At 36.7% G+C, this 22,442-nt stretch overlaps 1 protein-coding gene across 3 annotated transcripts in view; it reads right to left on the minus strand.

Moving 5' to 3' along the window:
- LOC110830094 (discoidin domain-containing receptor 2) overlaps positions 1-22,442 on the minus strand; it is a 342,861-nt gene that overhangs the window by 196,968 nt on the left and 123,451 nt on the right. Inside the window, exon 1 of one of the 3 annotated variants that reach the window (XM_022064567.2) lies at positions 12,603-13,372. The exons of 1 other annotated variant lie outside the window; for it this stretch is intronic. The gene's annotated coding sequence lies outside the window, so the exon portion shown is untranslated. Of the gene's footprint in view, positions 1-12,602; positions 13,373-22,442 lie in introns of those variants that run through there. One more of the 3 variants, XM_022064569.2, reaches the window with a different exon arrangement.

The raw sequence follows: 22,442 nt of genomic DNA on the forward strand, positions 1-22,442 counted from the left end.
TGAGTGTTAAATTTCCAAATATCCTTTCCTGGCTTCAAGGCACACACATTCCTTTCATCTTTTGCCACTGTGTTATCTTGATCTTTTCCTGTCCACGAAAGAACATCATGCCTTTATTGTAGTTGCGCAATTTTCGTACCCTTAAAAAATGTTACTTTTCCAACACCACCTTGCATATAGCTTTATTTTCTTCATTCAACCCCATTAATACACAAGAAACGCCATTTTATTTCGCTTTGAGTCAAAAATGAGAAGGTGAGGCAAAGTTGAATATACTTGTTACCTAGTGAAGACTGAAAATAGACGAAAAGTTTCTGCTCTCTTTAAGAGGCGAATAATGCCCATTAGAGAACTAGCTCTATTCCGAAGCACTAAAATATTCACATATTACAATGCGTTAATTTTACTTTCTACCCTACGTCCTAAAACTGCGTCAAACATTTACAGTTTTATCGTATCCTACCTACAGTACGTTACACATTAAATATCATGAATCATGTATACATATATATATATATACTGCATTTGTAGGGTTTGAAGCCAACGCCTCTTTGATACTGATCAGTGAATTATACCGCACCGCATTGACACTCAATACATTTTCCCTTTGAATATATTATAGCTTCTGCGGTGTGAAGAATTCTAAAGTAGCGTACACGTCACTTGAATAAAATATGCCCCATAAAATGTGGCTGATTCTATGCAGATAAGAATATACAAACTGACCAAAACCGACACAATAAACTTACGCAGTGCTTGTTCTACGCCACTGAGATCTCTACTTTGATAATGAACGTGGATCGAAGAGGAATAATGTAATATTTATTGCCATATTCATACGCGTTCCATTTCCGGCTCTGGTTTTGTAACAATAAATTCGAATAATATCAGTTAACATTATATTCTACTTATAAGCTGACATCTCGCTGTGTATTTCAGTAATTAAAATTTTCCAAATTTCCTTCGACTAGTGGCTGTGGGAAGACATTAAACAATGTTTCGAAAATATTTTTCTGTCGGTCTAAACCTGGCATCGCAGGTTCGAATCCAGCTAGAAGTATATATTTTTCTGTATTATATTGTTTTGTGTTGGCAGATTCTTTGTAATATTTCGTCAAAGGACGTCTTAGAAATATCTGAAGGGTTAAATCAACAATTACTCCTGAATCATAAAAGGTCCGTACGATTTGCGGAGGGGAAGGTAAGGGGGAAATGAAGGGTATAGATATATTTTCCAAACCTCCGTAAAATCTATAAAATAAACTGAAACACTATGTCGGTTCAAATAATTAAAGAATCAGTTCCATGCAACACAGTCCTTGACATATTATTTGTCAAGACATCTTGTCATTTATTAAAACTGATGGTTTGTACTCTCTTTTACTCTCTTATAAGTGAGATAAATATACCTACGGTCTGCTATCGGTGTTAAAGCTAGATATTCTGTGTTCATATTAGAGCAACTGAAAATGTGATTCACAGAACTGCCCAAGTAACAATATTCTACGTAAAGGTTTTTATGTAACAAAGCCGGCATATATTACACCACATCCTTTATACCAAAACTTCGTTACTTTGAATGGTAGCACTCTTGCACAGTAAATTACACTGGTATCACATAACAACCTCTGCGTTTTGTATTACGACAGTTGGCCAAAACTCCTGAGAGAAGCAGGCAGGATGTAAATTTCGAATGGAGACGAACATGATCACAGAGAATACAGAATCAGTGCTTCTTGTAGTGTGTAAGTGATTAAATTATACGTCTTAATTGCAAGTATTCTTTCTATAGAAGATGCCACATTTCTCCGTTAAACATAATACAGACAGTTTGTATCTTATATGCGTCATGTTTGTGTTTGATTAAATATATTTATTTTGTACAGTCTATACACAAACGTTTGAAGTTTATTGGTGTTGTAAAAATTATATAATATTAAAACATTTTGTTGTGTAAAATATTATATTAGCGCTCTTAATCGTAAATACGATTTTACATTATAATTTTTAGCGCTTTTTATTAAAACGACATGTTTCGACGGGTAATACCGTCGTCTTCAGGTTTTTATAAATTTAAAATATTTTAAAAACTATTAGATATTTGATGCAATATATTATAATGATCCGTAGTTCTGTTTGTAATAATATTTTACACAACAAAATGTTTTAATATTATATAATTTTTACAACACCAATAAACTTCAAACGTTTGTATATAGACTGTACAAAATAAATATAATACAGATAGTTTATGTTATCCAAATTACAGTTGTTTTGAGACGGCAGGACTGACAAAAACTACTGTATAAACGATAAAGTCTGATTACGGACGGAGGCAGCTACTCCAATATCAAATTGTACTGGTTTGAATAGCTACTACAACATTAACCAATTTCAAAATACTATTCCGTCTGATGATATTTTCCAACTTTATTTTAATATTATTTCTTAAACAAGCTCCACATATATTTTTTCTCCTTTACGATATTTACATATTTTAATAAACATTCTAAGCTATAAAGATAACTATCTTCTAGCATGTTGCGCCGTGTAGGCTGTTAGAAGTTCATCGACGTTTCAGAGATAAAATAAAGTATCTGTATAAAATGTGATCACAATTCTCTTCTTCTATGTATTTAAACTGCGATCTGCACACATTTAATATAATTTTAAGATCTGAATTGATACCATTTTATTTCTGAATTGGCTGGCAGTTGTAATCATTACAGCAACTAAGAGGTCGCTAAAGGAAGGCAGAATTCTACAGCGAGAGAGAACGGTAAGGGTGATGAAGGAAACGAGAAAGAAAAAGAAGATATATTTTATATAGAAATTAATAAAAGAAGCCAGAAAACAAAGATCATAACAGTTGCAATACATCTCAGGCTGTCAAATTTCTCAACTGTTAAATGATCAGAAATATCATAAGTTAACGTTACCACTGGCGTTAAGTACCAAGTATTTTCTGGATGTCGATAGAATCATCGTTAAATGTGTACGTACGCCTGCATGAAGAAATGTCATTGCGAAGAGAGAGAAAGAATATAACAGGATGGGAAAAAATTGGAATATTCCGAACACATAGAACGTGTAGAGGAAAAGGACATTTGAAACGCAACTGCATCACGTAATACCAGGATTATTATTGATAGATAAAGCATGTAAACAGAAGGGTAGAACTGCGCGCTTTGTTTTTGGAAGCATGCGGAACATGATTCTGCAAACACAGCTCTGTACGTTAGAGATGTTCGCATGTTTTATTCCTCTTTCAGAGGTACATGACTTCCAGGCAGCACGAGAATGATTAATCCGCCTGTTCTAGGAACGCACAAATCAGTTATCACAGGGCAACTTCCTACGTAAGTGTGTTGTTTTATTTCTTACGTAACCCAGCCTATGAAGACAAACTGATATAAGACTGAAAATCGTGGCATGTGGAGGATAAGGGTATGGAGTCGTGGCCAATTTAACAGGCCTTCCATTCCTTCCAACACAGTGTATTTACCCTGAATAAGGAGTAGTGTATAAAGTAGAAGGTTGTGTTCCTGACATGAATAATACATGTGATTATAGCATTTGCTCTGAAGTAATTCAGAAGTCCGTAAAAAGTCGAGCAAAACTTCCATGTTTAATGGATTACGTCATACTCTCTATATATGGTTCTTAGTGGAGCTCGCAAACACACTAAATAATGGGAAAAGGAAATATAATAAAAGCAGTATCTAATATTACACGTAGAAAGCTTATTCTTAGACACAAAATACATTACAGGATCGATATAAGGGAACCATATTTAATTCTAGTATCAATTACACTTTTATCCTTAATACTTTTTGCGTTTCTATAGAAACACAACTGTGTTTTTATTTGTTTGTATTTTAATGCAGTGTAGGTATAAATGCAAATAGACTCTATTCGTAAAAATCGATTAACCTCATACAAAGCATTCTTTGGATACATAAACAATATTATTATTATAATAAGAGAAATATGTCCAGCAATAGTATTTTGTTTTGTAATAGCCTATCTCAACATTCGTTGGTCTTGCGTGACAGGAAACTGTCATAAATATTATTTTAAATTATCATGTTAATTTAATTTCTCGCCAAGAGGCATATGATTTACTAGGAATAATCGTTTTCATGACACTACAATTTAAAATTGCAGTACAATCTCCACAATTATCCAAATACTTACTAAGATTGCACACATTCTGATTAAGGACTTAGGGCTTCTCCAAGGACTTTATATCTGAAGAACTTTGTTAGTAACTTTTTAAATTACGTTTACTTAATTTTTAAATTGCACTAATTCCTGGTGGAATAGGTCGTTCATTACGAATAACCCTCACAGATCCAAGAGTAGTACAGATGTATCCAGACAGGAATATTTAACGATTTGAAGCAGTACGTTCGTATAAATAATAATTAAAAAGACTATATCTTACCTCAAAGAAAATACTACTCTTCTCCATTACAAAGATCAATTGGTTAATGCTGTTCAAGGAACTGTAAACACAATAAACAAAAATTATCGTGTTTCAGGAGACTGTTTTGATTCTTTGACATTCACCCAATCTCATTCATTTCCTTTCTCAGAAATTCTGTTCGGATAGACTAGAATCCAAATCAATTCCGTCTGGATGCTCACGTAGGTACTTAGAAAGGTAAGTGGAATTCTTCTAATAATGCTATTCGCTTGTATCAGTTATAACGTCGTACATTTTTATTTATTACATTCTTAATAAAACTTTTAACTACCATCATGCTTCAAAATTCTGACAATTTCGAAGCCTTTTGGGGCAATTCAAGATTTTCTGACAGAGATTGTTCATCAGGTTCATTTGTACCTTCGAACGCTATTGACTGGCAGTTCATACTACTTTTCATCTGTGCCTGTGGAATACGTCTGTAGTTCATGTTCTGTTTTTCCAAATATGTTTAACACGCGTCTGATTTACTTCTATGTCAACGTTAATTTTTCAAGGAAACGCAAAATAGCGTATGCTTTGTAGAACTTATGACTTCACAGAGAAATAAAATCAAGTAATCAGCGATATAAAATGCCTCTATCACTCGTAGGACTTCTTAAGTTGGCGAATATGAAGATGGCTGTCATCTGGGTTGCAGCTCCGTGTACTATACACTACAGCCATGTTTACCTTTATCATTTGAACGTAATTACAGGGCAGAAGAAGACTATAATACTTAAAAGTGACATATAACGCAAGCTTATAATCCATCCGTACACTACAACAGCTGAAGTCCCGTAACAGTACTACATTATTGCCAATTTCCTTTCATATATCTATGTGTGTATACATGCATCATACATACCCACACACCCACAGACACGCAGAACAAATAGGCTGTTTCCTGACTGAATTGCAGATTTAAAATGCATATTGAAAATTATTTTGGATTTGTAAAAGAACGAGCTAAAATTATGAGCCGGGATAGCTCAGTCAGTATAGTGACTAGCTACAGGCTGGACGACCGGGGTTCGATCCCCGACGGGGGCAGAGGATTTTTCCTCTAATCTCTGCGTCCAGACCGGCTCTGGGGCTCACCCAGCCTCCTCTACAATGGGTACCGGGGTCCTTTCCCGGGGGTAAAGCCGGCTGGGGCGTGATGCCGACCACTCACCCCCATCTAGTGCCGAGGTCAAGGAAGAGATGAGCTATACCTCCACTCACCCCAAACGCCTACATGGCGTATAGTGGGACAAACTTTACTTTACTTTACTTACGAGCTAAAATTATATAATTAACGGAGGGAAACAACCGACCGACTCGAAATTAGGTCACAATAAAAGAACTAAAAATTTAAAATCAACAACAGAAATACGTCAGAGAACAAGCACCTCTGAAACGTCCGTAAACTTCTACCGGACTACATGGCTCAACACACCTGATAACAGACATCTTTAGACTCGCCACTGTGAGTAGTTTAAATATAAAATATATTATAATATTATTATCGTCACTTAATCTACATAGTGACTTTGAGTAACCCTGTTTCCAGACACATATTGTCAAGATGTCAAAGTGAATTTCACTTCATTCGACTGACATATCTATGATCCGTATCTATGTCTCTATCTTTCCATGTTTATTGTGTTAATCAGGAGCACGAAGAGACAACAAAATCAATCAATTAGTACAGAAAAGAATTATTTAACAATAATGGAAATAGACTAGACTCCTGGACTAACTTGCGTTTAAAATATCCCCGAATACTGTCAGGCTGCATTAAATAATGTACATATTCATGTCTCAGTGTTGGCAACACTGACTGACAGTTTTCGTGAGATCAGTTATTAACCATCACAAAAACCTTTTCTCAGTCCGTGGTTTATATCCATGCACCTCGTATAAGTCGTATTTTGTGTGTCACTTATCAATCAACTGTTACAGGAATAATTTAGTTTGTAGTTTACAAAATCTTACAAGCAACCGACATATTCCTACTCACTTCTTAACCTAACCTAATCACGAAGATGTCTCTGTTCTGGGTTGTTGCGCCTTATAGTCTGTTAGACGTTTACCGACGCTTCAGAGGTCCTTGCTACCTCCATTATCAAGGTGATGGACCTCTGAAACGTCGGTAAACCTCTACCAGACTACTAAGATACGTAGAATAACATTTGTATCTTATATCGTAAACTCAAAGCAGTTACGTTAAACTAAATGTTTCTCATTTGATTTATCCCAAGACAAATATATCATTAATCAAATTTGACCTTAAAAGGTAAGCTGACTGTACTATTTGTATTCGACTCCGCATACTGTGAAACCGGACTGTAATAGGCCCTATATAATTATGAAAGGAGAAGTGATGTTACATACACAAATCATTCTTAAGTAAAAGTTTACAGATACAGATAAGTATCAGAATGTTATTTTCGTTCTATTCTACTGTAATTAACAAAATATTACACGGTTCAGCACATCATAATGGTAGCGTTTCATGTTTTGAATTAAGTTTCAGTCCGTCATACATGAATGATATCTCAATTCCTGACAAAAGCAGAAGAAGGAAATATACTTCCGATCACGAAACTTCACTGCCTCCAAAAAGGAAATGATAATTCGGTTATGAAATGGGCAAAGAATAATGGAAATATAGAATGATCTCATGTGCATTATGTATACAGCACTGAACCCAATTAAGTAATGACTATTTCAGTAAACCTTAGATCAGAATTCTAAATCATATCGGCATACGTTGTTTTTTCTCCGTGTAAGTAAACTGCAAAAACAAAATTTATGTAACAGCTAATAATCTTTAGAGATATTATATAAGCAAAACTGAATTAGTCACAAACACGATTTTAAGAAATCAGACCAGTAGCCGGAGTTCATAATTGTTTCAACACCAAACATTACTTAAAGTCTATAAAATAAAAATACAGAAAAAATGGCATAGTAATTATAGAACTGTCATGTTCACGACTACCTCTTATCTCTAACTAGTCGCTAATGACCACAAATACGAAGCCATAATTAAGATGACGTTAGACGTAAAGGATTGCAGTGTAGGAGCACACTCAGTAATTCTTCTGCAAGAAGTTAGAGGAGGTGGAATAGCATGAGAGAAAGCAGTAATCTGGAAACTGAGAGGGACTTAAAGATGGTTGGAGAAAGGAAGACACTCCCTACACTTAAGGGAGAGGGTGGAGGGATGTTAACACAGGCCTGCTATTAAACTGTTTGGAAAAGAGAAAGTGGAATGGGGAATTTGCATGAACTAAATGACATGGCATAAATGAAGACAATGAGCCGGGATAGCTCAGTCAGTATAGTGACTAGCTACGGGCTGGACGACCGGGGTTCGATCCCCGACGGGGGCAGAGGATTTTTCCTCTAGCCTCTGCGTCCAGACCGGCTCTGGGACCCACCCAGCCTCCTCTACAATGGGTACCGGGGTCCTTTCCCGGGGGTAAAGCCGGCCGAGGCGTGATGCTGACCACTCACCCCCCATCTAGTGCCGAGGTCAAGGAAGAGAGGAGCTATACCTCCACTCACCCCAAGCGCCTACATGGCGTATAGTGGGACAAACTTTACTTTACTTAAATGAAGACACAGCTTATAAGAAAATGCCAAACTGCAGTAATGTAATGACTTATAAAATACTGAAAACGAAATAAAATACGAATCACTTACTGCTTTACAAAAATTAAATAAGAATCAGGTCCACTTCTATGTAATACACTCTCCCATTCTCTTCCGTTACAGACGCTTGCCATCACTGACCCACAAATACACTCATGCCGTTCCTAACATTCTACAACCCATGCCGATGAGAACACGAAAAACCAAGACACGAATTAATAACGGAGTCTAAAAACGCTTACATTAATGAAAAACTGTAGGAAGGCTACAGAGTTTGAAATCACTGCAAGGTTTGGTAATTAAATCTTTACGTTCAGCGATCCGAACATTGGCAGCTACACAAGATCATTAGTTGAACGCAACATCATGTACTACGATAGTTAGTGCACGAATGTAGGATCATTTTACTAAAACGAAACCACTGCACGAATTCCTACCACCGAAATGTAGTGACTGCAGAAATCTGGCTAACTCTCATTTCCTTCTAATACGTACTATTATCCAACACCACAGACTTTCTCGTCCTGTTCTAGAAATGTCGACTATTACTGGACATAAAACTCTCGCTGGTAATGGGCTTGTATTGGTGCAGTACTCAGACAAATAATATGCATGCCTACTTCGTAATTACAAATCATAACTCCATGGAGACACACTCATTGCTGAGAAGCTGTGAATATCTCAGTTAGTCAAAAAGATCCTCGTACTCTATAGGATATAAAATCTCATTACCCGTTCTTTCAAATTGTCTCCTCCTTTCGCGTTTCAAGACTAAACTCTGTTTGCGATTATTATAACAACCATGCCTTCTACATGTCCATGGCTAATGAAGGATAATTTGCTGTTAAGGGATTTAGGACTTATGGGAAAATAATCTTGTCTGTGTTTTCAACTTTAGACCTTTTGTAATTTTGACGGAAATTTAATAATTAAATTAATAAAAATTAAACAGCTGTACAGTTGACAGTTGCTACAGACATTACTATTAAGTATGTAAGCTTAATTGTATTTCGTTCTGACATAGTGGGGCGTCTTTTATCCTTCAGACATACAATTTTGTTATCCTTCTCCATGAAAAAGTCATGCGTCCTACACCGATCCCTACCACAGACCAGACCAGTGTCATTCTGTTTGCATCCGAGATTAAAAATAACGTGGCTGAATTCAATCATCTATTGTTGTGTACGAAACGTAGATATATCTTCCCATGGGCACAGAGATAAAGAATTTCAACTGCTACGTTTTACCTAGAATTCATTTCCTATTGTTAGCAATAAAATGAAAAACTGTTGTACGTACTTCCCTTTCAGCAAATTGTTTGCATATTTATACTTAATGCCTTCTTGAATTGATTTATGTCGCTTCAGATCTACCACTGCAGTTCTGTTTAAATACGAGAAGGGCTTAAATCAAAATGCAAAGCTTAATTTAGAAGCGGGTATAAGTGAAATAGAACGGTGAAGATGTAGAATGCAGATGTTTAACGACGACTCAAGAACAATTTAAGAGATCACAACTGACATATTGAGGATAGGTCAGTTTCGAGATATTTATGTGGTAAAAGATGGTAAATACTACAAAATTATTTTAAAATATTAGCTTTCGCGAAACAAATAATATTATTTGGTATTAATAAAATACAAAGAAATTAGCTTTAATTTTTTTTTTTTTTTTTACAATCTCACATAGTTGGCTACTGTTCCGCAAACTTAATAACCCACAACTAATATAATGCAAGTCACACACTCCACCAGTTTTGCTTTGTATGGAACGGAAAACGAAGTCTTTAGATGGAAAAGTTACAAAACTACTGGACGTCATAAGGTCGTAAAGTTTTGAGCAACGAGGAATGTCTAGTTCGGAAAGCTCGAGCTATTCAACTAACAGAAGGAAACTCTTTAACGATGTGTCTAGTTTCTAGCCACGTCTTTGAGATCTGAAACTTTCGCTGGCCATCAATACGTAGAAACTTTGACCTGTATTTCATTCTGGACACTCAAACACGAAATACATGAACGAAATACGAAGTTATGCTATCCCGTTATATTGGTCACATCTATCAATTATAGTTTATTACAGTATAATTTAAATTTAACGAGAAACTAAACATTAATGAAAGCACGCGCGCACACACACATAAGTGCAGTATATGTTAACATATGCATAGATTTATGAAATTTATATTTTTACCATCAATCACTCTAAATACGTACATTTACACATATATATTATTACAAAATGACGTTATAAGTTTTCGGATAGTAAAACAGAAAATGTTCACAAATGCAATTATCATCACTTGAGATTCGAAATATCAATAGCAGTGAAAACTTGTATTACAACACCGTGTTTTACGTCCTGAAGATGGAGGCGGCAAGTTGCTTCCAAACGATAATAACCATCCAGAATATAAAACGGCGTCAGAATCCAGGAAGAATTAAACTGATTTTTCAGTAACGATATCATTTCCAAAAAAATTGTCTTCTGTCATAAATACGCGTTTAGACATTGTGCGCGTATCAGGAGCGCGTCATAACACAAAGGACAGAAGAGTTCTCGTTCAAAAGAGACGCGAGTTTCTTCAAACCCTAACTGATATTCTGCGTGTTGCTTCTACCATCGCCTGGATAATGGCGGCAGTAAGCACCTCTGAAACGTCGGAAAACTGCCACTCTACACGAAGCAACACACTAGACACAGCAATCTTCATATTCGTCGCCGACAGAATCTGAAATCTAACCAACAAACCTCTATACCTCTATGTAGAGGCTACTTTTTAAACCAAATTCTATTAATTGCCCTGATGAGAGAGGCAGCACGCATCTCTGTAAGACTATGCGTCTAGTTCCGCTAACATCCTAGAATCTTTCCCAGACGATATTTAAACCACCACCTCCCCTCCACAGCACCTAATGTCCCTTAAAGATTTGAACTCGTATTTTATGTTGCTGAATAGAGAATCAAAATTGAGTCTCGATTAATCTCCTGTAATCAAACATTCCTAGCGCAAAAATACTAGAATTAAGTGCTAGAGAAATCTATATTGGTTCCCAAAGTAGCACAGAACAGTAGCCACTTCTTCTTCACAGAAGTTCTTATTCTGCAGTACTTACCGGTAAATGAGATCGGATACCAGCACATCAAATCCATACACCCAACAAACTGACCATTTTGGCAGTTACCTTTTTGAAACCAACCTACAGTTCATTTACCGGATAGGAACTGAGCAATTGTGACAGGGATAAAATTTTCTGCGCCCCTTATAAAAAAGTTAAACTGATTGTAATGTTTCTTATGCAACGACACCCGACTCCTAACGGGTAAATATTTCAGCACTTGGCGGTGACTAATGTAATTCTTGAAAGGAAGTTGCTATCCGGTGTATCTGTAACAAAGTGTAGGCAGCTCCACGCGATCCTACATAAGTGAACTGCCCACACAACAACACTTCCTATCTATGAGATAGTATAGTTGCGTCATATTGTGATATTAATTAAAATAATTATTATATTTGTTTACCGTCAAATCACAATAAAATAGTAAGATAAGATAATTAAAACTATCTGGATCTCTCCTCTGAACACATCTGAACCGATTGCTATTTCATATATTGGTATGTTTATTTGCTATTATTTATTATTTTAGTTCATTTTGTTTTCTATATTCAATCATATTTCATTAATGTTTTCGAATCTTTTACTTCACAGACTGGTATAAACATCAATAACACCACCTCAACAATAATGTTATATTAATAATATCTAGACACAACTTCCATAAAATATACTGAGAAAGATGATAAAATTATAAAATTGTAAAAACTATAAATAATTGTAATTTGAGTTTAAAAGTTTATAATTTACACCTGATGACGGTTTGATAAACCGAAACATGTTGTGAATGTTCCGATGTAAATCGAATGCTCGATATGGAACATAAGATGATATTTTAATCATTTTAATTATCTTATCTTACTATTTTATTGTGATTTGACGGTAAAACAAATATAATAATTATTTTACTTCCTATCTACTAAAAGCGTGGATATAAACGAGAATGGAAAACAGTGTAAAAATAAGACAATATTGAAAATTATAATAAAAAGTATACGAGAAACGAATACTGGATAATCAGTGAAAACAGATTAACACTCTGAAGGAGGGGATAATACATTTCAGGTTCTCACGGCGGTAAAATTTTCGATGTTGGTCTTTTGGGTTGTAACGCCGTGAGGACTCGTAGAGAGATACAAACGTTTCGAAGAAAAATATTGCTTCTTATACAAAAACATTGTACGAAACATTGTTATTGTTCTAGGTGACTGAAAATTTCTAATTATCGACCAAACGCTCTCTTACTGTAGCAGTACAACACATAATATCAGGTACAACTTTCATTACAGTACGTAATTTTAACAGGAAATATTAACAACGGTCAACAGTTTATTATAACAGACACAATTACTAACATATTCTCTCCTATTACTTACCAGTGTCCAGAATGATAGTTGATATCAACTGGGCGAGTTTTCACTTCTTTAGAGATCGTAATGTTAGAAGACTTGAAACATAATTTCAGTGGCGTTGAGAAAAATTTCTAATCCAGACACGCATACAAAAAGTTAAAATTCTCCTCAACTAACAAGATATATTAAAGCGACTATGATATCCAGATATGTTACACAGGAATCTTCAAAACATCAACATTAATAGACAACTATTTAAAAACTGTGTCCCTCTAAAACATTTAAAATATTGCCGCACGAAACTACGGAAACTATAAAAGTCTACGTATTTTGAACAATTCTTACGATTTACAATGAAGGTGCTATAAGTTTTAAAATAATTTGTGTGAAAGTAAACAGCAATTTTTATACGTCAGTGGTAAACTTTAAAAACAGTGAAAAATGTCCACAATCACAAAACAAACATCTAAAAACAGAACGTGAAATCTCCCAAATATCGATAAGAATTCTGTGTTAGTCTCTTTAAAACCAACTTATGTCTCAGAGTCCACAAAAACAAAATCACCTGAAATCTGAATAAATTATTATAATTTCATTTCGAGCAAAAAATGTTTAATTCTCGAGGCTGTATTATAGTATCAGACAGGAGCGAAGAAATTTTGTTCCGAGCACGCAAAAGTAACAATTGACGATCGCGACACGACACCTTCAGGAAAAGCGTCCTCCGTGAGATGATGACTGGGTGAGCGAGTTGGCGACCCGAGGCGACCCAACTGCTGGCCGACACTGAGTTCAGCGTCGAGAATTCCATCGATTTTAACCCTCAGTTGGACCAACAAGAGTAGTCTGACGGTGCCTGCGCAGCTGAGTGTAGAACAGCCCATGGAACCACCGCACTTTACAACGGAATTAACCGGGTCAGGTGACACGCCGTGCAGAACACTTCTCAGTCACAAAGGTCCCAGATTTACATTTTATGCAGTCATACATCGGTAATATACAAAGAGAACTAGTTTTAAGTACAAAGAAAGATACTTCGTAAGCTGATTCTATGACTGAAGATGGCTTCCTTTTGGACTGTTATACGTTTACAGACGTTTCAGAGGAGTTGATGTGAGATATGGGAACCAGTCGGATAAGGCAGAAACTTGTCCTGAAAAGTGGGAAAGATGATTAAATTTGGGAGTCATTTACCTACTAGTAAGTTACCGAGACGTGAAGTGGCTACATATCTATCTAAACTACACGATTTCCTGTCGAAGCTTCATGTTGGCAATGCTCTCCAGGCGTCAAAATTTGATCTACGAGAGTTATGTACACTACCTAGCAACGACGTTTGCACATGAAAACAAATTTAAGCAAACGACTACTCATAAAATACACGCTCGAGTTATTAAATTTGTCATAACCATCTCACCTCGAGTTATTTAGAATATTCTATAATATCCGGACTTTAAGAACAAACATTTTCCCCACAGTACAGGATAAGATGAACTTGTTGACCTCCTCTCTCGAGTAGTACTTTATGTAACATCGGTGGTCCTTTCGTCAAATAATCGTGAATTAGGTCATGGGGTACACGACTGATTCTGTCTGGCGCAGCGTGGCTTATCCGATAAGTGTGTTCGTTAGTGTAACTTGCTTGCCACATGTTGCAAGTCTCACACCACAATCTCTGCATGACATACGTCCATTGAGCCCTGCTAATGTTGTACAGCGCCAGACCCAACGCATCACAATAACCACGTTACACCTTGCGTGCTGAAACAAGCACTGAGCATCGCAATTTCATGATAAAAGCTGAAGGCAGGAGCAGTTCTGTCTCTCTCTCTCTCTGGGGTGTTGATAACGCCAGGAGATAGCGGTGTCTAATACAATACATGCACTTTGTAAAGTTACAACTCTTCACCGCAACAGGTACTATCAAGCTAAAACCATTAGCAGTATTTTCTGTACAGAGATATGATTTATTACAGACACGACGACAGGCTGGTTCTCAGTTTCTTCACCTTGAAGATGGTTGTCTTCTGGACTGTTGCATCGAGTAATCTGGTAGATACCGACAGAGTTTTCAGAAAGGCTAACTGCCTCCAACATCAGGGTTATAAGTGGTGATGATGGAGACGGATTATTATTATTAGTAGTAGTAGTATTAATGAATTGTATTATTATATTACTTAGGCACATTAATTAGCCCATTTTCTTTTGAATTATCACTCAATAAAGGAATTTAATTTAATTATTGTTATTACTAATATGATACATTTTTCTATTTAGTTTCATTTGTTTGATTTTGTATTTGTAATGTTTTACTTTTATTATTATTGAAATGAATGTAATCATTGTATTATATTTCATCCTGTAATGTTGTTCAGTGCTTGACTGTTATTGGCCTTACCTGGCTGTTGTCAAGCACTTAAATAAATTAATTGTATTGAATTGAATTATTAATATAGGCACGTACACATAATATACTTAGTAGTCTTATCTTTTTGTATTAAAGTTAGGCCTTTATTGACTTTCATAATTTTCTTTATCGTTCTCTTATCTAATTCTTCAACCAATTAATTACATGTAGAATAGTTCTTCAGAAGCTGTTAGTCGTTCTGTTGGTCAAGATATTTTCTGTATTTTATTGAGTCCTCAAAACTTCAGAAATATTCTTAACTTTCGGATATACGAGGCGCGTCCTCAAAGTAAGTTTCCCACTCGTCCCACAGCTAGCAAACCTTATATTGCGCGAAGCGACTGTGCGTACGTGATAGAGCAATGACGTAGCATGGCGCATGCACTAACGGCACTTCCCGCGTTCTCACAGTAGCATCGTTGCAGCTGTTGAAGATGAAGGTTCTTATTCCAGCTCCCGCCGACTGTGAAGTGCGGTCAGTGATAACGCTAGGCCGCACACGGCTCGACGGACAGCAAGTCTCCTGCAGGAGTTCAGCTGGGAGGTGTTTAATCATTCACCCTATAGCCCGGACCTCGCTCCCAGTGATTTCCATCTTTTCGTACACCTCAAGAAATTCCTGTCCGGTCAGCGTCAGCGTTTTGAGAATGACAGAGAGGCGGAGATGGTTGTCACACAGTGGTTCCAATCCCAGGCGGCAGACTTCTACGACACAGGTATTCAAAAGTTGGTCCCACGGTATGACAAATGTCTCAATTTCGGTGGCGAATATGTTGAAAAATAGCTGGACACTTGCTGTATCTGTTGCAATAAATATTTCCATGAAATTGTGTTTTGTTTCTGTAAACGGCCCCAGGGAAACTTACTTTGAGGACGCGCCTCGTATAAGAAAATAAGTCAGTCAGCGTACACAATACTTATATATGTAACGTGACAGAATAATTCATCTGACTAACGTGATCTCTGAATCATCATTACAAAAGGCTTATATATTTGTGTATAAACCCATACCATATCTATGTTATTTACATCAGTTCTCCGCTTCGCACTTTCTGTTTTAGACTTTAATTGTTTAATCGCTCATGGTAAAATTATTCCTGGTCTCTAAATGTCCAACTATAAGAGTCTGCAAAAAGACAGAGGTGGCAGAACTCCGAAATCCGTGATCCTCATAATTGCTACGTCACTCTCTGAACCTGCATGACTTCTGTGGGTTCTCACAAAGGCTTACCTGTCATACCAGACGCATAGTTCTGTCCTCCAACGTCCACTCAAAGGCTTTTGAATAGCAGGACACGAATTATAATACAAGCAGCCTCTTTAACAGCAACCAGACACGTCATGAAATTCAGTGTAGCATTGATTCTAAGTGCTGTTATATCTCGGAACCTATATGACGGCTTTGGTTTAATGCGTACTCCTTCCAGTACAGTTACTGTAACTTCTCAAGCACATTTGTAAAGGCCACTGCAGAAAACTTCCGTTTAAACAATGAATGACCTCTTGACTTGACAAGAGAATCGGGAAGTGTTCCGAAAGCGATGTGAGACGCCCTATAAATACGTAACTACACCTTAGAGACCCATGAGTCGCTACGAACCCCACCCTTTTCCTGTTCCCGACGGAAACAGATCATGAACTCACGGACCCGTCTATTTTAAATACATGATGACCCTCTAATGACGATGTTAAACCGTACAAAAAGGTCGTACATTTATTTATCGGTCCTGCTGTTTACATGTCACTCTATTCTTTACGTTTGGAAACTACATAATTCATCTGTTTTCATTTGAATTCCTTTCATAAGACACCGATTGATTCGTGGCTGTTAAAATGGAGTAAAAAAATTCTATAAAATGTCGTTCTTCCAGTATTGATTATGCCCCAAAAATTAAAAGGATCCCACGACGAACGGAGACGGCGGAAATGTGTCTAATGTTCTGGACCAAAATACAGCGTCTATATCATAACCAGAATAACACACGATCACCTCAGTACCCAAAAGTGAAACATGGAAAATGACTTTGTGGTCCCTAATTAGGTTCTTCTTTGCAACAGGAAATTCAAAGGTCAATATCCTGACATAAAATTAATGTATAACCAAATGAGCAGGTCTTCCTTGAGAAGTTGGTAGCCACTCACTTCGTAAAATACTTAACAGGTGTTCGAGAATCTCCAAATTTAATTATGGGGTTCACAAGGGCTTGGAACAGGTCCAAACTCTATTTTTTAAATATCAGTTTTTATATTATCTTCAAACTAACGCTCAAATACCTCAATCAGTAGTTCATCCCGTTCAAGTTTTCCCACAACAATTCTGTATGCATTTCTCGTTGCTGTTACGCATACTACATGATTACTGAAATTATTAACATCCTTACGGTGCAATTTTCTACAGTCATCTGTTTCTTTGTTTATCACAGGCAGAAAATCTTCACAGTCCCCGGTTCGCGAACGCGCAGAGCCTGTGTTACCGCTTAGGGTAAGTGAGTTATTTTCACACCAATACAAAATACATGTAAACCTACAGTTTTATATCCATAAAAAGCAAAGGTAAAGAGCCCAATTCTGTGTATTCTAATGTTTACGTTTTATATAAAACTGTTAACTGCGTAAATATTGTTTGAAATGAAGAGCAGTATGCATTTACCGAATATAAAATACCCTAAATGTGTTCGGATTTTTTTTTCTCCTTATATGTTTGAAATGAGCTATGTTTTCGAGAATTTGTTAGCTGTCTTCTCACTGCGCATATCCCCTCGAACATTGGGTATTACTTTTCATTATTTTTTCCCACAAATTCTTACACATTTCTATTTCAGTAAGTAAATTCACAAAGGATTATACCAAGTGGCCATCAAAGAATTCAGTCACAAAACGAAATAAAGCTTTTATATCAAAGTGTTTTTCATTTCACCGCCATGGATTCTGATTCGTAGATGTTATTTTATGTAATTTCCTGTTAGAAGAGTGGATCTCATAACTTAAACTCTTTTAAAAAGCATCGAAAGTTTAAACTTTGATGTTTCAAGAATCGTGTAAGTGTTAAGAACACTCTTTTGTTACTATCTGACTTTTAAATTTGTTGGTGTTTTGTAGGGTAAAAAATGGGTGGACAGAGAAGACAGCTGCCTGAGAATATTCGTACCAAAACACGGGTCCCAATGAAGGAAAGTTTCAGAGCCCGTCCCATCTGTTAATTCAGTAAGCTAGCTGCTACAGCTAGGAACTGCTTCTTATAACTAGCAAGGCCGACGACTAAGTTATTGCGCAACTTTTAACTAAACAAATCCAACAAGCAAGCAAACCTTCTCCTTCCTATTTCCACACACCAAGTCTGAAGTTCTGTATGAAAGTTCAGTTCGCGTCTTCCGTTTTCAAGTGGCTGAGGATGAACTGGGACTTGCCATTCATCTCGCTGTTCTACCACCCGTGTCTTCTGATGCTCTATGTCTTGAACAGCTTATGCAAATACACAGGTTAAACTTTGTGGGTTTTGTGTCAACATTTTAACTTGCCTATCCAAAGTCTTATATATGCACGTTCCCTGAATTCACACGATATCTCCTCATATTCGTTACACTGAGTTATAACTAATGTAATGAAACGATAGATATTTAATTAAGATTTAATATTTTAAGGTGGGGGGAAAATGTGGATTGTGAATTGTGACGCTGTTGAATCACGTAGTTTCAGGGGAATATTATATAACATCATCCAATCCCATGACATACTACCAACAAACTACATGCATGAATACAGCACATACCTGATCAACTTGTGCAACTTTTATTTGAAATATAATGAAGCTTCATCAAATATTATTAAGATAATCGTGTCAACAAATATGATATGGATTGGGGAAGATGATAAGAAACGCTTACTAAATTTTGATTGAAAAGCTTGAGGAGAAGAGCTACTTGAAAGACCTAGGAGTAGATGGGATATTTTATAATGGTTTTTAAGGAATATGGAAGGAGGGTATAGATCAGGATAGGGACCGGTGACTAGCTTTTGTGAACACGGCAATGAAACTTAGGGTTCCGTAAATCCTAGTAATTTCGTGACTAGATGAGTCTGTGCCTGCTTCTAACATCTCAAGATGAACTCTTCTCCGTGGAGTTGAGTAGTTGTTAAAATCGACTTTTTCACGTGACGCACGAGGGCATTTAACAAAATATACGGAAAGGAAATTCATAAATATCTTTGATGAATATAGTAATATACTCGGAATTTATTAGATTTGTGAACAAAATTTGATACGTCTCCGTACATTCGTACAGCATGTTTTTTATCTGTACTATTCAATAAGTTAAATAAAAGATATTTGTAGAGCGACAAATTCGATTGGGCACATAAGATCACAAATAATGCATACATAAAATATTATCCTCTCTTATCGAATAGGTCATTTAACTATTTAATACTAGACTTTCATCGAAGCATAAAATATGACAAAATAGAACAGTAGAGATTATTCATGAGACAATATCAGCATGAAAGACATGACAGTCCACTGAAAGAAGAATGTTGTAACTTTGAAAGATTCAAATTAGGAAAGACAGCAAGACGATGTTGGCTTTCATTTTTCACGACATATCACTTCGATGTGAGGACAAATTATACGCGCGTCATTTCAGCAGAAACGTCACTACTATTTGGACTTTCTGATGTGTATAAAAGGAAGGAAAACAAAAGAAACATTCCACACTGTTGACTGTGCATGGTTTCGAATAGACGGTCATACTAGCTTTTGTCATAATTCTCACTCGGAATTGCAATTAACTACATTCGTGATTTCTAGGCCTTTCAAAGTAAAAATCATTCGTGCGAAAAATTATCGAATTATTAAAGTGTTCTTAATTTTTAATCTGCTTTTCTCTTCTATATTGATCTATGTAAGTATTAAAAGTTGTTATTGTTCATGACAGAAATAATCAGACACTGTTTCCAATATATGTATATTATGTTGGGCATTGTATTGTTTAAGGATTATTAGATTACATTCACCGTTTCGTCAAGACGTGGGGTATGGTCAGGGAGGAATAATAAAAACTAAGGGTAAAAGTACTCCGGTGAATTTGTGACTGCCACAGCAACCTCACAGCGGATGGGCACGAGGAAGGGCCTCGGAACAGAAACATTTATGTCGGCCTTCAAAAACCAACATCCATCATCAAGCAGCCCGCATCCATCACAAGATACAAAATAAATCACTTTTTACTTTACTTTGAGCGACCCAAAATGCAGAAGAACATATGTGAGAGTTCAGAGAATCCTATTCTCTTTTAATTTAAATTTATTATCATGGTTTCTCTTATGTAAGTACAAATATTTTAATGTAAAATGGTTTGCATTACTGTTAAACGTGTTGAGCAAATACAGAAGTACAACCCTTATCTTAAACTCAATTTTAATAATGTGTGGGGAGGGGGTGACTGTGGAGTAGGATTGGGTACTGATAAGGGCAGGAAATGTTCCCAGGAAAGGAAGGGGAGGGAAATACTGACTCTAGAGACGCGCAATCTACGGCCCTCGGGTCGAAGGAAGCACGATCTAAGGTACTTCTCGGGGAACCTTACGTTAAAGTCTTAATGGCGTGTTAATTTCTCAGTGAGTGAAGCACGTTCACGTTAATGACCCTCCGTGCGGCCTAATACCAGAAGCAAAGTACTAAGTCGTAAAGTAGTTCCGATTTGAATAGTTTAAAGTATTCTTCCGCACGATCATTATTACACAAATTACTTGTGCCAACGTGAGTATGCACAAGAACGGATTCAAAACGATTTGAATGATCTTGCGTGTTATTTTATTGATAAATGTGGCCCTAATGTTCTTAATTCTATTCTGTTTAACGGTGTACTGTGACTCTTGGATATAGCTTTGTAATATCTGTAAATTTCACATTTTCCAGAAAGTGACGGACATTTGAGAGTTTAATCTTTAATGGCTCTAGAGGAATTCGGAAAGAATAACGTAAAAGCCATTAAACTCGTAAAAATACTAGGCTGTCTGGCACATATCTACGTGTATTGTAATGACTGTTAATACGAGGCGCGTCCTCAAAGTAAGTTTCCCTGGGGCCGTTTACAGAAACAAAACACAATTTCATGGAAATATTTATTGCAACAGATACAGCAAGTGTCCAGCTATTTTTCAACATATTCGCCACCGGAATTGAGACATTGGTCATACCGTGGGACCAACTTTTGAATACCTGTGTCGTAGAAGTCTGCCGCCTGGGATTGGAACCACTGTGTGACAACCATCTCCGCCTCTCTGTCATTCTCAAAACGCTGACGCTGACCAGACAGGAATTTCTTGAGGTGTAGGAAAAGATGGAAATCACTGGGAGCGAGGTCCGGGCTGTAGGGTGAATGATTAAACACCTCCCAGCTGAACTCCTGCAGGAGACTTGCTGTCCGTCGAGCCGTGTGCGGCCTAGCGTTATCACTGACCGCACTTCACAGTCGGCGGGAGCTGGAATAAGAACCTCCATTTTCAACAGCTGCAACGATGCTACTGTGAGAACGCGGGAGGTGCCGTTAGTGCATGCGCCATGCTACGTCATTGCTCTATCACGTACGCACAGTCGCTTCGCGCAATATAAGGTTTGCTAGCTGTGGGACGAGTGGGAAACTTACTTTGAGGACGCGCCTCGTAGTTTGCGGTAAACTATCATTGAACGTTGAGACAAAGTAGGTAGCACTAATGCTTCATACTCGGGAAGTCTCAGATTCAAACCTCTGATTAGGTACAGACTACACTGACCGAGAATTTACATTAAATTAAATTCCAGTTAGGTAAATTAAATTATGCCATGGCCGGTTCCTTCCAGAACTTTACTAATTCATTAATCGTCTTATCATTCAGAACTATATAGTACGAGTTTCTGGCAGCATTAATAAATAAGTCGAAAATTAATACATTTCAGGAAAATTATTTAAAATTTCTGTATTATATTTATTTATATTTTCTATGTATCCAGTTCGGTGTACTTCGTCGGGAATAACTCTATGTCTTCGGATGATGACCACTGGGAACTTTAATTTCTTTCCTTCAAGCATCCACCAGGTTTGGGACTCCAGGACCCATTCAGAGATTCAAACCTGGTCTGACAGGTAATACAGAAAATAAAGTGGATTAGCTATGCCACTGAATTTATAATTTATAAACAGTGTTATGGATATATCTCCTACGACTGATTGATTGGTTGAATATATCCACTTATTTAAAAGAACAAGTCAATAATGAATAAAGCTATAATACCATATTTAATACAGAAGACGAGCTATTTCGAAAAGTTCGAACTATGATGAATAAAAGCGGACCTAAACAGCTTGTACGCTCTCAACATTACAATATCAAGTAGACATTTTCCTAACAAAGCATCACTCACTTCAGCACAGACTGTTCAAATCTCAGTCCCTTACGGGACCCATCAATTTGACATGAGT

The sequence above is a fragment of the Zootermopsis nevadensis genome, unplaced genomic scaffold (assembly GCF_977971745.1).
Source record: "Zootermopsis nevadensis isolate Lab colony 2312 unplaced genomic scaffold, Znev_1.0 Znev_ptg000020l, whole genome shotgun sequence".
In the NCBI taxonomy this organism is placed as follows: domain Eukaryota; kingdom Metazoa; phylum Arthropoda; class Insecta; order Blattodea; family Termopsidae; genus Zootermopsis; species Zootermopsis nevadensis.